Raw genomic sequence first — 6584 nt, 5'->3', positions numbered from 1 at the left:
TCACCTTTTCCTTTTATTGCTTTTTCAATTTGTGTTATGTCTAGAAAGCCTTTTCCTACACACCACGGCTAACGAGTTCACCATGCTTACACGTGTATGTGTATGGCTTCACACTTTACATCCCGATCTCCAATCCATTTGGGGTTTATTCTCGCATATGGTGTGAGGTATGGGTCTAATGCTAGCTTTTCCCAAATGGAAAAATGGAATCTTACTGCCCTAGCACCATTTTTATTGAAAAGTTCATCTTTGCTCTGGTGATTCAAAATACCATCTTGATCATGTACTAAATTTCCATCTATACTTGGGTCTGTTTCTGGACTTTCATTCCACCTGTCTGGCTGCTTATTTGTGCCCCAGGCTACACTGTTTTACTTAGAGAGGCCTTCTAGTGTTTTCATATCTGGAAAAACAAACCTTCATCATAGTATTTTTCCTTTTCCTCCGTTTCCCTACCTATTCTTGCATGTTTAACTTTTCCGTATGTGTTTCAGTGTCAACTTTTCTAGCATCATAAAACTGTTGATATTTTTATTGGAATTTTGTTACATTTACAAATTAGCTTAGGGGAGAACTTAGATCTTCGGGATGTTGGATCGTCCTGTCCAAAGCTCACCTTACCACCTGCTTTCTCAGACACCACCATGCTAGGTGGGAAGCAGAGGCTGAGGCAGAATCAGGAGATAGAAGTAGGAGTGGAAGAGGTCATGGCGGGGGGTCATGCTTGTCAATGGTAGTGACATGACTCTGTGGGATGGAGGGGAGGGGACGGTGACGATGTTATGAGCTACATGGTAACAGAAAGCCGCCGGCAGAGAGAGTTGGATGAAGCGGGACTGAGTGGTATAAGCACAGTATCTAGGAAAAAAAAGAACAAAAGTTAACCATGTTTCCTCCAGAGTGAAAGTTGTGGAGGAAGGAATGGAGCAGGAGTTTGTTGCCTAGAACCCCTGCAGAATTTTTTTATTTCTTTAAACCAAAACACAGGTTTTATTTTGTTAAACAACAAATCGGTTAAAGACATAAAGTTATAGAGATGCAGATTCATTGTCATACATAATCCCTTCATAGATAACCCATTAAAGCCTAAGTACTAGAAATCATGTCTAAAAGTGTGAAGGAATCAACACTGACAAAGGGGAAAAGTGAGGGAGATGATTCATTTGGAAGCTGGTTCGATTGCCAAGAATAAACATTATTCCAGCGTCAGTGTTCCCAAGCGAAGGAGATTAGTCGGCCACGTCAGCTGGCTTCCTGTTTGCGTCCTTGTCTATCCGAGAGCCATGGAGGTGTCAATCACACCTATCCACGAAGTCACTCCCAGCACAAAACATCCATTATTTAACTAGCATCTTTTATTCGCAAAGGCTGTTTCTAGGTTGTCAGTGGACAGAACAATCAGTTAAAGGATTAAAAAGCACAGTTGCTCAAACAGCTGTTTTGTGTATAATTGTTTCGCTTATTAGTGTTTGAAACTGACGGGCCATTTTGATGTCAGGTAGCTATGGTCTCCGAATCCCTAAACGGCTCGAAGTCAGGCAGTGTCAGTGGAGCTTGGCAGCTGCAGCTGGCGCCGTGGGAATCGGATGCTCCCAGCTGGGGTGGCACCAATCAAGAAGGCTCAGATGTAACCCAGAAAGGCGCCGCCGTGGTGACAAGGGCCATCTAATTACCGTCTTCTTTCGTGGTAGTGTCAGTCTTCTTACAATTCACTCCAGGAAGAATCAGCATCTAGAAGTTCATGCTGGGTGGAGGGTGCCGATTGGTTGGACATACCCATCCATGTATTCCGAATGTGTCCAGGAGATTTCGTTTCAGCGCCAGCATCATTCAATTTGCAGTGATCTCCTGGAGTGCAGCTTGAAAAGGATTTGGATTTGGTGTGCGGTAGCCAGAGGGATGGCCCCCAAAGATGTCCACACTCTAGTCCCCTGGAACTCGTGACATGGCAAAAAGGACGTTGCAGATGTGATTAAGGACCCTGAGAAGGGAGATTTTCCTGGATCATTCAGGTAGCCTAATCTGATCACACGAGTCCTTAAAAGCGGGAGAGGAGGCAAAAGAGGATGTCAGAGAGAGGGCAGAGTGAGAAAGACTCGACACCCTGATGCTGAGCTGTGGGGAGTTGTGTGCTAGGACCCGAGAGAGGCCACTGAGTGACAAAGGTGGCACCCGGCTGAGAGCCAGCAAGGAGCTGGGGACTGTAGTCTTGCAACAGCACGGAATTAAATTCTGGCCAGGCCAGCAGCCAGAATAAGCAGGGACCCCTCCCCCCCCATGCCCCCGGAGTCTCCAGAGAGGAATGCAGCCTGCCGACACCTAGATTTTAGCCTAGATTTTAGCTCTGTGCTGGACCTCAGGCCTACAGAACCCTCGGCTCATACATTTATGCTGTGTAAGTGGTTACGTTTGTGGTAATTTGTTATTGCAGTAATAGAAAACTAAAACAGGGCCATGTTTAGACTCAGACCAAGTGAGTGGTGATTGATTAGTGATGTCTGCCAAGGGTACCAATCTGGAGAGCTGCGGCACATGTGCTGGCCACTCGTCAATGGGACGGAAAGTGTCCATCAGTCGCCCAGTGAAGAAATGAATGACATAAAATTGCAAGCATGTTCCAGGATAGAGAAGACACCCAACCCGTGAGGCACCTGCCTAAGAGGTGAGGGGCTAGCTCCCAGAGAACCTCCAGTCCAGGGAAGCAAGCTTTTTACCAAGGGCGGGGCAGTAGAGGGGCTGGAAGGGAAGACTGACAGATTCAGGTTGAGAACAGCCTCAGTGCCCTACACTAGAGACTGACGATCTCGAAATTAATTTTGTGTGGACTTTTTGGTGAGTAAAGGAAGGAGAAGTGGGGCTTGGTGGAGTCCATGGCAAAGATTTGTAATATGGGGTCAGACGGAAAAGAAGGGCAGCTGTTTCCACTCACTGTGGCTTCAATGAGCAAATTCCAGGAAGGGCAAAGGAACGGCACCCCCCAGCCTGAATGCACCCTCTCAGCTCTCTCCTGCTGGTGATTCCACTGTGGGTGGACCCAGGTACCCAAACTTCCTCCACCAGAAGCTGGAGGGATGGCTGGGGTGGTTGTGGTTGGCTGAGTAAGAAAAAAGCCTCTGGGGTTCCACTAAATCCCTACATAGAAACAGCTGATGGAAACATTCGCCCCGTAGGCATTCTTAACTCAGCATAGGTAGCAAACCAGGTTTGCAGGGACCTTGATAACCCAACCACCCCTGAACACACCTGTCTTATTGGTCCATGGTGACACACCCTGATGTCCTTCGCCCGGCTCACCCACACCTTCGGAAAGGTAAACTTACTCTCGGTCTGTCTCTTCCAGCGTTTGGTGTGGTCCCACTGGCGGGAAGCCTGCAGTCTCCCACTGGTGCGGATGACACAGCGGTGATGAGTCATGTGCCCAAGCTCACTGGATCGCTTACTACAAGCAGGACAAAGTCTCAACCGAGAGAGTGTAGGTGGGGTGGGCACTGTCAAAACCGAATTAAGAATTTAGAAGAGTAAGTGGAGAAATTTCCTTAAACATGAAAGATAAAAGGACAAAAAAATTCATCAAAGAAAATATCGAACTAATGTAGGGAGAGATGTGGGAGCTGCAATGTTCATATAAAAGAAGTTTTTAGTGAGGATTTTTGAAAGATACACTCAATCACATCCTGGTGACATGTCTATCTCTTCATCATAGGGACACAGTCTGTCTTGATTTCAGTTAGTGAAAAAGAGGTTGTTTGGAATGAAAGGAAAGAAATTTTTGTTAAGCTTCTCAATTGCAACACAGATTGAAAACATAGTGACTTTGACAGGGCTCTAGGGAAAAAAATTGTGACCTTGGAATTTTATTCCCCGTCTAATTATTGTTCATATGGAAGGTCCAGTTATCCTTAAATATTTAAGGGCTCAGAAAATACACCACAGTTGTTCTCGTTATAAAAAGACTATTGAAGGAAGCAGTAAAGCAGATGAAAAATAAATAATAAAAATGTCACAAAGGGGAGAAAATATGAAAGAAACAGTATAAACAAGGAAACTAATCTAATTGATAAATGCCTAAATAATATTTGATAATGCAATTTTTTTTTTTTTTTTTGAGACAGAGTCTCACTTTGTTGCCTAGGCTAGAGTGAGTGCCGTGGCGTCAGCCTAGCTCACAGCAACCTCAATCTCCGGGGCTCAGTGATCCTACTGCCTCAGCCTCCCTAGTAGCTGGGACTACAGGCATGTGCCACCATGCCCGGCCAATTTTTTGTATATATATTTTTTAGTTGGTCAATTAATTTATTTCTATTTTTGGTAGAGACGGGGTCTCGCTCAGGCTGGTTTCGAACTCCTGACCTCGAGCAATCCACCCGCCTCGGCCTCCCAAAGTGCTAGGATTACAGGCGTGAGCCACCACGCCCGGCCTGATAATGCAATTTTTAAGGAAGAGTACTAAAAAAAAGATCAGTCTTGCAGTAAAAATCAGATGATTTCCACAGAACCCGGAGTGGGGCAGTAAGGACATGGCTGGCTCGGAAACTGAGAAAGGAAATTATGACAACACATTTGTCTTTCAAAGAGAGGAGGTTATTGGTATTCTTGATACTAAAAGAGAAAGATAGACTTTGTGTACATACTTGTAAAAAATTAAGTTGCAAACAAAATTAAGGACCTAACACTTTTGTAAAACAAGAGGAAGAACAAGCAAAGTTCGATATCAAAAACTTTTAACAATTCATCAAAAGTCAGGAAAGGAAAAAGAGGCAATTTTTAAAAACTCAGCAATAGGAAACACATACACAACTGTATCCATAATAAATGCAAATTAGATAAGTTGCCTTGTTGAAAGATAAAGAGTTTCACAGTGGGTATAAAAAAAATAAAAGTTCCACCATATGCTATTTATAAGTGACCCATCAAGATTATGAAGAAGTTGCCAGTGAAGAATGGACAAAGATAAATGAGCTAAACACACACATGGCTGTGCATTCATATATATTTTTTTCTATTTTGATATATTCTACTTAGAATTTAAGAACTTTTACCCTAAATTTTTACCCTAAATTTAAGGCAACAATCATTAAAAGGATAAAGGAATTTTTATATTTATAAAAGGTACAATCCGAAAGCACTTTGCATATAATTTTTTTTGTATTGAACATAGCTGTCTAATACAGAAAGCATAATGAGAATTAAAAGGAGAGCCTGGTGAAAGTTTATCACACTGGAAGATAATACCTCATCGCCAAGATTGGACACATCAAACAGAAAAGGTGATGCGAACCCTTGAATAAATATATCGGCAAGCACACCAACACACAATGTGAATGTTCCATCAAATGATGCTGAGCACCCGCTCTCTGTTCTACGCTGGGAAATTAGCAATGAAGAAGACATAAACATTTCTAGCTCTCAGGAAGCTACGTGCCGCACACGGGCTGTTTTGGCCGGATCTGCCTCACTCGGCCCATGCTGAGCTGTGCGGAAGGGTGGGATATAGAGTTTACATCACTCACGGCCAGAGCTGGCCACAGAATTTGCAGGCCCTGATGCCAAATGAAAATCCAGGGCCTGGTGCTCGAAAAGCAAGGGAAGAGTGTTCCTTTCTTCTGCAGTCACTCTCCCTACCTGCCATGGTGTTTCTGTTTGCAGGTGAATGCCGCACCCCCTCGCAGGTGGGGACGCTCGTGGAGTGAGTGCAGGTGCTCCTGGTGCCCGGGCTCTGCTCAGTGCGGGGCACACCTGCCCGGCCCTCCCCACGCCCGAGCCCAGCTACCCGGCTGCAGTTGCTGGGCGGGGTGGGGGAGAAGGTGCTGAGAACTGGTGACGGGGGCAGGGCAGCCCAGGAGCCCCGACTCTTTTAAGCCCCAGCCACAGGTTCCATGGCCCCACTGGACTTTGCTCACAAAACACATCCATTGAAAGAGAAAATTATTAAGCATTTTAAGGTGATGACCACAGAAGGTTAAACCCCATGCAGGGGTCCCTTCTGAGGACAAGATGCCATGTGACTGCGCTGGTGCACACCCAGGAAGCCAGCCCTGCCTCTGCAGTAGAGGCTGGCAAGGGAGGAAGAGGAGGGCAATAGCTGTCAGCTCTGTTGACCTGTGGTTTCTGCCGACAAGTCACGCAGACGAAAGGCTTTCCATCGCGCTGGGTTTCATCGGGACCATGGCCGCCGGCCAGGGCAGCACCCTGGGTCTGTGGACTCCCGTGCTGACTCTGAGAGCAGAAAGATCCGAGGCATCGGGACTGTCTGGAAAGACAGTGCTAGCAGTTCCTTAACACTAGCCTGATATTTTCAGCCTGCCTTGTTTTATTTGGAAATAAAACTGAGGAGGAGGTGAAAAGCTAATTTTGTGTAGCACATTTAAAACAAGACTGTGAGCGCAGTAGACTCTTCCTATGGTGTGTGATGTTTAGAAGTCCCTTGCATCATCAAAAATGTTAATTACTGCAATCTAAAAAAAAGGAAATATTAGTATGTACTGGCAAGTCCTTTCAAGATCCCCAAATATAACTGCAGCTTTATAATCAGTCACTGTGAAGATCTGACCCCCTGGAAGGAGAAGGCAGGAGGGAGGACAGGC

The 6584-nt window shown here is 45.3% G+C and overlaps 1 long non-coding RNA gene across 1 annotated transcript; it reads right to left on the bottom strand.

Annotated features, from left to right (window-relative positions):
* Nucleotides 1-517: 517 nt before the first annotated feature.
* Nucleotides 518-3404, bottom strand: LOC142872313 (uncharacterized). Its single transcript, XR_012920519.1, has 2 exons — nucleotides 3321-3404; nucleotides 518-858 (listed from the first exon to the last, which is right to left on the bottom strand). It is a non-coding gene; the product is annotated as an uncharacterized LOC142872313 (long non-coding RNA).
* Between the last annotated feature and the right edge of the window lie 3180 nt (nucleotides 3405-6584).

Source organism: Microcebus murinus, chromosome 8 (assembly GCF_040939455.1).
Source record: "Microcebus murinus isolate Inina chromosome 8, M.murinus_Inina_mat1.0, whole genome shotgun sequence".
Classification (NCBI taxonomy): domain Eukaryota; kingdom Metazoa; phylum Chordata; class Mammalia; order Primates; family Cheirogaleidae; genus Microcebus; species Microcebus murinus.
The sequence above is the reverse complement of the archived record's forward strand: the minus strand, read 5'-3'. Positions and strand labels throughout refer to the sequence as shown.